The following is a 12500-nucleotide window of genomic DNA, read 5'->3' as shown; positions in this document are numbered from 1 at the left end:
CCCTATACCCTAAACCTAAACCACCCTAAAACTTAAACAATCCTAAACCATAAACCTTAAACCATAAACCCTAAATTTTAAACCATAAATCTAAGAATAACCATAACCCTAACCCTAAACCTAAACCTAAACCTAACCCTAACCCCAACCCTAACCTTAACCCCATAACCCTAACCCTAAACTTAAGCCTAACATAAACCCATAACCCTAACTCTAACCCTAACTCTAACCCTAATGCTAACCCTAACCCTAACCCTAACCCTAACCACTTAACCTTAATCCCTAAATCCTAAACCCTGAACAACCATAAATCCTAAACCCTGAAAAACCCTAAATCATAAACCCTGAATAACCCTAAACACTAACCTCTAAACAACCCTAAACAACCCTAATCACTAAACCATAAACAACCCTAAACACTAAACCCTAAACAACACTATACCCTAAACCTTAAACACTAAACCCTAAATAACCCTAAACCCTAAACCATTAACACTATACCCTAAACAACACTAAACACTAAACCCAAAACAACCCTAAAACCTAAACCTTAAACACTAAACCTTAAACAACCCTAAACCCTAAACACTAAACCCTAAACAACCCTAAACTTTTAACCCTAAACACTATACCCTAAACAACCCTAAATCTTAAACAATCCTAAACTCTAAACCCTAAACCCTTAACCTAAACCACCCTAAATCTTAAACAATCCTAAACCCTAAACCTTAAACCCTAAACACTAAACCCTAAACCCTAACCCTAACCCTAACCCTAACCATAACCTAACCCTAACCCTAACCCTAACCCTAACCTAACCCTAACCCTAACCCTAACCCTAACCCTAACCCTAACCCTAACAATAACCGTAACCATAACACTAAACTCAAAACCCTAAACCTAATCCACCCTAAACTTTAAACAATCTTAAACCATAAACCTTAAACCCTAAACCCTAAATCTAACAATAAACCTAAACCTGACCCTAAATCTAAACCTAACCCTAACCCTAACCCTAAACCTAACCCTGACCCTAACCGTAACCCTAATCCTAACACTAACCATAACCTTAACCCTAACCCTAACCCTAACCTTAACCCTAACCCTAACCCTAACCCTAACCCTAACCCTAACCCTAACCCCTTATCCTTAATCCCTAAATCCTAAACCCTGAACAACCATAAATCCTAAACCCTGAACAACCCTAAATCATAAACCCTGAATAACCCTAAACACTAGCCTCTAAACAACCCTAAACAACCCTAATCACTAAACCATAAACAACCCTAAACACTGAACCCTAAACAACCCTATACCCTAAACCTTAAACACTAAACACTAAATAACCCTAAACCCTAAACCATTAACACTATACCCTAAACAACACTAAACACTAAACCCAAAACAACCCTAAAACCTAAACCTTAAACACTAAAACTTAAACAACCCTAAACCCTAAACACTTAAGCCTAAACAACCCTAAACTTTTAACCCTAAACACTATACCCTAAACAACCCTAAACCTTAAACAATCCTAAAGTCTAAACCCTAAACCCTTAACCTAAACCACCCTAAATCTTAAACAATCCTAAACCCTAAACCTTAAACCCTAAACACTAAACACTAAACCCTAAACCTAACAATAACCATAACCCTAACCCTAACCCCTAACCCTTACCCTAACCCTAACCCTAACCCTAATCCTAACCCTAACCCTAACCCTAACCCTAACCCTAACCCTAACCCTAACCTTAACCCTAAACCTAATCCTAACACTAACCTTAACCGTAATCCTAACCCTAACCCTAACCCTAACCCTAACCGTAACCATAACACTAAACTCTAAACCCTAAACCTAATCCACCCTAAACCTTAAACAATCCTAAACCATAAACCTTAGACCCTAAATCCTAAATCTAACAATAAACCTAAACCTAACCCTAAATCTAACCCTAACCCTAACCCTATCCCTCAACACTCCCTGACCCTAACCCTAACCCTAACCCTAACCCTAACCCTAACCCTAAACCTAACCCTGACCCTAATCCTAACACTAACCCTATTTCTAATTCTAACCCTAACACTAATCCTAAACTTAAACCTAACCCCCTAATAATAAACCTAACCCTAACACTAACGCTAACCTCTAACCCTAACCCTAATCCTAACCCTAACCCTAACCCTAACACTAACCCCTAACCCTTACCCTAACCCTAACCCTAACTCTAACCCTATCCATTACCCTAACCCTAACCCTAACCCTAACCCTAACACTAACCGTAACCATAACACTAAACTCTAAACCCTAAACCTAATCCACCCTAAACCTTAAACAATCCTAAACCATAAACCTTAAAACCTAATCCCTAAATCTAACAATAAACCTAAACCTGACCCTAAATCTAACCTAACCCTAACCCTAACCCTAAACCTAACCCTGACCCTAACCCTAACCCTACTCCTAACACTAACCATAACCCAAACACTAACCCTAACCATAACCCTAAACCTAACCCTAACCCTAAACCTCACACTATCCCTAATCCTAACACTAAACCCTAAACTTTAAATCTAATCCTAACCCTAACCCTACCCTTAACCCTAACCCTAACCCTATCCCTAAACCTAACCCTGAATCTAATCTTAACACTAACCCTATTTCTAATTCTAACCCTAACACTAATCCTTAACTAAAACAAACCTCCTAATAATAACCCTAACACTAAACCTAACCCTAACCCTAACCCTAACCCTAATCCTAACACTAACCCCTAACCCCTAACACTAACCCTAACCCTAAACCCTAACCCTAACCCTAACCCTAACCTTAACCCTAACCCTAACCCTAACCCTATCCCTAACCCTAACCCTTACCCTAACACTAACATTAACCTTAACCCTAACCCTAACCTTAACCCTCACCCTAACCCTCACCTTAACCCTAAACCTAACCCTAACACTAACCCTAACACCCTAAATCCTAAACCTTAAACCCCGAAAAACCCTAAACACTAATTCCAAAAGCACCCTAAACCCTAAACTATAAACACTAAACGCTAAAAAACCCTAAACCCTAAACCCTAAACACTAAACCCTAAACAAGCCTAAACCCTAAAACCATTAACACTATACCCTAAACAACCCTAAACCCTTAACCCTAATCATTTTACCCTAAAACCTAAAACACTATACAACCTTAAACCCTAAACCTTAAAAAATCCTAAATCATAAATCCTGAACAACTATAAACACTAAATTGTAAACAACCCTAAAAAACCATAAACAACTCTAAACGTTAAAACCTAAACAACCCTAACCATTAAACAATCTTAAACGCTAAATTCTATACCCTAAACCTAAACCACCCTAAAACTTAAACAATCCTAAACCCTAAACCTTAACCCATAAACCCTAAATTTTAAACCATAAATCTAAGAATAACCATAACCCTAACCCTAACCCTAAACCTAATTCTAACCCTAACCCCAACCCTAACCTTAACCCCATAACCCTAACCCTAACCTTAAGCCTAACATAACCCCATAACCCTAACTCTAACCCTAACTCTAACCCTAACTCTACCCCTAATGCTAACCGTAACCCTAACCCTAACCCTAACCCTAACCCCTTAACCTTAATCTTTAAATCCTAAACCCTGAACAACCATAAATCCTAAACCCTGAACAACCCTAAATCATAAAACATGAATAACCCTAAACACTAACCTCTACACAACCCTAAACAACCCTAATCACTAAACCATAAAACACCCTAAACACTAAAACCTAAACAACCCTATACCCTAAACCTTAAACACTAAACCCTAAATAACCCTAAACCCTAAACCATTAACATTATACCCTAAACAACACTAAACACTAAACCCAAAACAACTCTAAAACCTAAACCTTAAACACTAAACCTTAAACAACCCTAAACCCTAAACCCTAAACCCTAAACCTAACAATAACCATAACCCTAACCCTAACCCCTAACCCTTATCCTAACCCTAACCCTAACCCTAATCCTAACCCTAACCCTAAACCTAACCCTAACTTTAACCCTAACCCTAACCCTAACCCTAACCCTAATCCTAACCCTAACCTTAACCCTAATCCTAACCCTAACCCTAACCCTAACCCTAACCCTAACCCTAACCGTAACCATAACACTAAACTCTAAACCCTAAACCTAATCCACCCTAAACCTTAAACAATCCTAAACCATAAACCTTAGACCCTAAATCCTAAATCTAACAATAAACCTAAACCTAACCCTAAATCTAACCATAACCCTAACCCTAACCCTAAACCCTCCCTGACTTTAACTCTAACCCTAACCCTAACCCTAAACCTAACCCTGACCCTAATCCTAACACTAACCCTATTTCTAATTCTAACCCTAACACTAATCCTAAAATTAAACCTAACTCCCTAATAATAACCCTAACCCTAACACTAACCCTAACCCCTAACCCTAACCCCTACTCTAACCCTAACCTAACCCTAACCCTAACCCCAACCCTAACCCAAACCCTACCACTAACCCCCTAACTTTTACCATAACCCTAACCCTAACCCTAACCCTAACCCTTACCATAACCCTAACCCTAACCCTAACCCCATCCCTAACCCTAACCCTAACCGTAACCATAACACTAAACTCTAAACCCTAAACCTAGTCCACCCTAAACCTTAAACAATCCTAAACCATAAACCTTAAACCCTAAACCCTAAATGTAACAATAAACCTAAACCTAACCTTAAATCTAACCCTAACCCTATCCCTAACCCTAAACCTAACCCTGACCCTAAACCTAACCCTAATCCTAACACTAACCATAACCCTAACCCTAACATTAACCCTAACCTTAACCCTAACCCTAACCCTAACCCTAACTCTAACCCTAACTCTAACCCTAACCCTAACCCTAACCGTAACCATAATACTAAACTCTAAACCCTAAACCTAATCTACCCTAAACCTTAAACAATCCTAAACCTTAAACCTTAAACCCTAAACCCTAAATCTAACAATAAACCTAAACCTAACCCTAAATCTAACCCTAACCCTAACCCTAACCCTAACCCTAAACCTAACCCTAAACCTCACATTATCCCTAATCCTAACACTACACACTAAACTTTAAATCTAACCCTAACCCTAACCCTACCCTTAACCCTAACCCTAACCATATCCCTAAACCTAACCCTGACCCTAATCCTAACACTAACCCTATTTCTAATTCTAACTCTAACACTAATCCTAAACTAAAACCTAACCCCCTAATAATAACCCTAACACTAAACCTAACCCTAACCCTAACCCTAACCCTAACCCTAACACTAACCCCTAACCCCTAACACTAACCCTAACCCTAACCCCTAACCCTAACCCTAACCCTAACCCTTACCCTAACACTAAAACTAACCTTAACCCTAACCCTAACCTTAACCCTCACCCTAACCCTCACCTTAACCCTAAACCTAACCCTAACACTAACCCTAACACCCTAAATCCTAAACCCTAAACCCCAAAAAACCCTAAACACTAATTCCAAAAGCACCCTAAACCCTAAACTATAAACACTGAACGCTAAAAACCCTAAACCTTAAACCCTAAACACTAAACACTAAACAACCTAAACCCTAAAACCATTAACACTATACCCTAAACAACCATAAACCCTTAACCCTAAACATTATACACTAAACCCTAAAACACTATACAACCTTAAACCCTAAACCTTAAAATATCCTAAATCATAAATCCTGAACCACCCTAAACACTAAATCATAAACAACCCTAAAAAACCCTAAACAACTCTAAACGCTAAAACCTAAACAACCCTAACCATTAAACAATCTTAAACGCTAAACCCTATACCCTAAACCTAAACCACCCTAAAACTTAAACAATCCTAAACCCTAAACCTTAAACCATAAACCCTAAAATTTAAACCTTAAATCTAAGAATAACCATAACCCTAACCCTATCCCTAAACCTAAACCTAACCCTAACCCAAACCCTAACCTTAACCCCATAACCCTAACCCTAACATTAAGCCTAACATAACCCCATAACCCTAACTCTAACCCTAATTCTAACCCTAATGCTAACCCTAACCCTAACCCTAACCCTAACCCTAACCCCTTAACATTAATCCCTAAATCCTAAACCCTGAACAACAATAAATCCTAAACCCTGAACAACCCTAAATCATAAACCCTGAATAACCCTAATCACTAACCTCTAAACAACCCTAAACAACCCTAATCACTAAACCATAAACAACCCTAAACACTAAATCCTAAACAACCCTATACCCTAAACCTTAAACACTAAACCCTAAATAACCCTAAACCCTAAACCATTAACACTATACCCTAAAGAACACTAAACACTAAACCCAAAACCACCATAAAACCTAAACCTTAAACACTAAACCTTAAACAACCCTAAACCCTAAACACTAAACCCTAAACAACCCTAAACTTTTAACCCTAAACACTATACCCTAAACAACCGTAAACCTTAAACAATCCTAAACTCTAAACCCTAAACCCTTAACCTAAACCACCCTAAAACTTAAACAATCCTAAACCCTAAACCTTAAACCCTAAACACAAAACCCTAAACCCTAAACCTAACAATAACCATAACCCTAACCCTCACCCCTAACCCTTACCCTAACCCTAACCCTAACCCTAATCCTAACCCTAGCCCTAACCCTAACCCTAACCCTAAACCTAATCCTAACCCTTACCTTAACCCTAATCCTAACCCTAACCCTAACCCTAACCGTAACCATAACACTAAACTCTAAACCCTAAATCTAATCCACCCTAAACCTTAAACAATCCTAAACCATAAACCTTAGACCCCAAATCCTAAATCTACAAATAAACCTAAACCTAACCCTAAATCTAACCCTAACCCTAACCCTAACCCTAAACCCTCCCTGACCCTAACCCTAACCCTAACCCTAACCCTAACCCTAAACCTAACCCTGACCCTAATCCTAACACTAACCCTATTTCTAATTCTAACCCTAACACTAATCCTAAACTTAAACCTAACCCCCTAATAATAACCCTAACCCTTTCACTAACCCTAACCCCTAACCCAAACCCTAACCCTAACCCTAACCCTAACCTAACCCTAACCCTAACCCTAACCCTAACCTAACCCTAACCCTAACCCTAACCCTAACACAAACCCTAACACTAACCCCCTAACTTTTACCCTAACCCTAACCCTAACCCTAAACCTAACCCTTACTATAACCCTAACCCTATCTCTAAACCCATCCCTAACCCTAACCCTAACCGTAACCATAACACTAAACTCTAAACCCTTAACCTAATCCACCCTAAACCTTAAACAATCCTAAACCATAAACCTTAAACCCTAAACCCTAAATCTAACAATAAACCTAAACCTAACCCTAAATCTAACCCTAACCTTATCCCTAACCTTAAACCTAACCCTGACCCTAACCCTAACCCTAATCCTAACACTAACCATAACCATAACCCTATCACTAACCCTAACCTTAACCCTAACCCTAACCCTAACCCTAACCCTAACTCTAACCCTAACCCTAACCGTAACCATAATACTAAACTCTAAACCCTAAACCTAATCCACCCTTAAACTTAAACAATCCTAAACCATAAACCTTAAACCCTAAACCCTAAATCTAACAATAAACCTAAACCTAACCCTAAATCTAACCCTAACCCTAACCCTAAACCTCACACTATCCCTAATCCTAACACTAAACCCTAAACTTTAATTCTAACCCTAACCCTAACCCTACCCTTAACCCTAACCCTAACCATATTTCTAAACCTAACTTTGACCCTAATCCTAACACTAACCCTATTTCTAATTCTAACCCTAACACTAATCCTAAACTAAAACCTAAACCCCTAATAATAACCCTAACACTAAACCTAACCCTAACCCTAACCCTAACCCTAACCCTAACCCTAACCCTAACACTAACCCCTAAACCCTAACACTAACCCTAACCCAAACACCTAACCCTAACCCTAACCCTAACCCTAACCTTAACCCTAACCCTAACCCTAACCCTAACCCTATCTTTAACCCTAACCCTTATTCTAACACTAACACTAACCTTAACCCTAACCCTAACCTTAACCCTCACACTAACCCTCACCTTAACCTTAAACCTAATCCTAACCCTAACCCTAACACCCTAAATCCTAAACCCTAAACCCCGAAAAACCCTAAACACTAATCCCAAAAGCACCCTAAACCCTAAACTATAAACACTAAACGCTAAAAAACCCTAAACCCTAAACACTATACACTAAACCCTAAACAAGCCTAAACCCTAAAACCATTAACACTATACCCTAAACAACCCTAAACCCTTAACCCTAAACCCTGAATAACCCTAAACACTAACCTCTAAACAACCCTAAACAACCCTAATCACTAAACCATAAACAACCCTAAACACTAAACCCTAAACAACCCTATACCCTAAACCTTAAATACTAAATCCTAAATAACCCTAAACCCTAAACCATTAACACTATACCCTAAACAACACTAAACACTAAACCCAAAACAACCCTAAAACCTAAACCTTAAACACTAAACCTTAAACAACCCTAAACCCTAAACACTAAACCCTAGACAACCCTAAACTTTTAATCCTAAACACTATACCCTAAACAACCCTAAACCTTAAACAATCCTAAACTCTAAACCCTAAACCCTTAACATAAACCACCCTAAATCTTAAACAATCCTAAACCCTAAACCTTAAACCCTAAACACTAAACCCTAAACCCTAAACCTAACAATAACCATATCCCTAACCCTAACCCCTAACCCTTACCCTAACCCTAACCCGAACCCTAATCCTAACCCTAACCCTAACCCTAACCCTAACCCTAACCCTAACCCTAAACCTAATTCTAACCCTTACCCTAACCCTAACTTTAACCCTAACCCTAATCCTAACATTAAACCCTAAACCCTAAACCTAACCCTAACCCTAAAACTAAACTTTAAATCCTAAACCTAATCTACCCTAAACCTTAAACAATCCTAAACCCTAAACCCTGAACCCTAAACCTAACCCTAACCCTAACCCTAACACTAACCATAACCCTAACACTAAATTGTAAACCCTAAATTTAATTTACGATAAACCTTAAACAATCCTAAAACCTAAACCTTTACCCTAAACCCTAAACCCTAAACCTAACAATATCCATGACCCTAAACGTAACCCTAAACCTAACCCTAACCCTAACCCTAATCCGAACACTAAACACTAAACCCTAAACCTAACCCTAACCTTAACACTAAACTCTAAACCCTAAACCTAATCTACCCTAAACCTTAAACAATCCTAAACCCAAAACCTTAGACCCTAAACACTAAACCCTAAACCTAACAATAAACCTAACCCTAACCCTAACCCTAACCCTAACCTTAAACCTAACCCTAACCGTAACCCTAACCCTAAACCTAACCCTAACCTTAAGCCTAACCATAAACCTAACCCTAACCCTAAACCTAACCTTAACCCTAATCCTAACCCTAAAGCTAACAATAAACATAATCATAACCCTTACCCTAACCCTAACCCTAACCCTAACCGTAACCCTAACCCTAACCCTAACCGTAACACTAACCCTAACCCTAAACCTAACCCTAACCCTAACCCTAACCCTAACCTTAACCTTAACCATAACACTAAACTCTAAATCCTAAACCTAATCCACCCTAAACCTTAAAAAATCTTAAACCATAAACCTTAAACCCTAAACCCTAAATCTAACAATAAACCTAAACCTAAACCTAAATCTATCCCTAACCCTAACCCTAACCCTAAACCTAACCCTGACCTTAACCCTAACCCTAATCCTAACACTAACTATAACCCTAACCCTAACCCTAACCCTAACCTTAACCCTAACCATAACCCTAACCTAACCCTAACCCTACCCCTAACTCTAACCCTAACCCTATCCCTAAACCTAACCCTGACCCTAATCCTAACACTAACCCTATTTCTAATTCTAACCCTAACACTAATCCTAAATTTAAACCTAAATCCCTAATAATAACCCTAACCCTAAACCTAACCCTAACCCTAACCCTAACCCTAACCCTAACCCTAACCCTAACCTAAACCATAACCCCCCAAACCCTAACCTTAACCCTAACCATAACCCCAACCGTAACTCTTACCCTAACCCTAACCGTAACTCTAACCCTAACACTAACACTAACCCTAACCCTAACCGTAACCCTAACACTAACCCTAACCCTAACCCTAACCCTAACCCTAACCCTAACCCTAACCGTAACCATAACACTAAACTCTAAACCCTAAACCTAATCCACCCTAAACCTTAAACAATCCTAAACCATAAACCTTAAACCCTAAACCCTAAATCTAACAATAAACCTAAACCTAACCCTAAATCTAACACTAACCCTAACCGTAAACCTAAACCTACCCCTGACCCTAATCCAAAGCCTAATCCGAACAATAACCATAACCCAAACAAAGACTAACCCTGACCCTAAACCTAACCCTAACCCTAAACCTCACACCTACCCTATCCCTAACCCTAACCCTAACCCTAACACTAACCCTAACCCTAACCCTAACACTATCCCTTACACTAACCCTTACCCTAACACTAACACTAAACTTAACCCTAACCCTTACCTTAACTCTCACCCTAACCCTCACCCTAACCCTAAACCTAACCCTAAAACCCTAAATCCTAAACCCTAAACCCAGAAAAACCCTAAACACTTATTCCAAAAGCACCCTAAACCCTAAACTCTAAACACTAAACGCTAAAAAACCCTAAACCCTAAACCCTAAACACTAAACCCTAAACAAGCCTAAACCCTAAAACCATTAACACTATACCCTAAACAACCCTAAACTCTTAACCCTAAACATTATAGCCTAAACCCTAAAACACTATACAACCTTAAACCCTACACCTTAAAATATCCTAAATCATAAATCCTGAACAACCCTAAACACTAAATCATAAACAACCCTAAAAAAATCTAAACAACTCTAAACGCTAAAACATAAACAACCCTAAACATTAAACAATCTTAAACGCTAAACCCTATACCCTAAACCTAAACCACCCTAAAACTTAAACAATCTTAACCCTAAACCTTAAACCATAAACCCGAAATTTTAAACCATAAATCTAAGAATAACCATAACCCTAACCCTAACCCTAAACCTAAACCTAACCCTAACCCCAACCCTAACCTTAACCCCATAACCCTAACCCTAACCTTAAGCCTAACATAACCACATAACCCTAACCCTAACCCTCACCCTAACCCTAACCCTAACCCTAACCCTAACCCTAACCCTAACCCTAACCCTAACCCTAACCCTAACTTCTAACCCCTAACACTAATCCTAACCCTAACCCCTAACCCTAACCCTAACCCTAACCCTAACATTACCCTAACCCTAACCCTAACCCTAACCCTAACCCTAACCCTAACCCTAACCCTAACCCTAACCTTAACCCTAAACCTAACCTTAACCCTAACCCTAACCCTAACCACTACCATTACCCTAACCCTAACAATAACCCTAACCCTAACCCTAAACCTAACCCTAACCCTAACCCTAACCGTAACCCTAACCCTAACCCTAACCCTAAACCTAACCCTAAACCTAACCCTAACCCTAACCTTAACCCTAATCCTAAACCTAACCCTAACCCTAACCCTAACCGTAACCATAACACTAAACTCTAAACCCTAAACCTAATCCACCCTAAAACTTAAACAATCCTAAACAATTAACCGTAGACCCTAAACCCTAAATCTAACAATAAACCTAAACCTAACCTTAAATCTAACCCTAACCCTAACCCTAACCCTAAACCTAAACCTGACCCTAACCCTAACCCTAATCCTAACATTAATCATAACCCAAACACTAACCCTAACCCTAACCCTAAACCTAACCCTAAACCTCACACTATCCCTAATCCTAACACTAAACCCTAAACTTTAAATCTAACCCTAACCCTAACCCTACCCTTAAACCTAACCCTAACCCTATCCCTAAACCTAACCCTTACCCTAATTCTAACACTAACCTTATTTCTAATTCTAACCCTAACACTAATCCTAAACTAAAACCTAACCCCCTAATAATAACCCTAACACTAAACCTAACCCTAACCCTAACCCTAACCCTAACCCTAACCCTAACACTAACCCCTAACCCCTAACACTAACCCTAACTCAAACCCCTAACCCTAACCCTAAACCTAACCCTAACCGCAACCCTAACCCTAAACCTAACCCTAACCCTATCCCTAACCCTAACCCTTATTCTAACACTAACACTAACCTTAACCCTAACCCTAACCTTAACCCTCACCCTAACCCTCACCTTAACCCTAAACTTAACCCTAACACTAACCCTAACACCCTAAATCCTA

Source organism: Micromys minutus (genome assembly GCF_963924665.1).
Source record: "Micromys minutus genome assembly, chromosome: 31".
Lineage (NCBI taxonomy): Eukaryota > Metazoa > Chordata > Mammalia > Rodentia > Muridae > Micromys > Micromys minutus.
Note: the sequence above shows the minus strand (reverse complement) of the source record.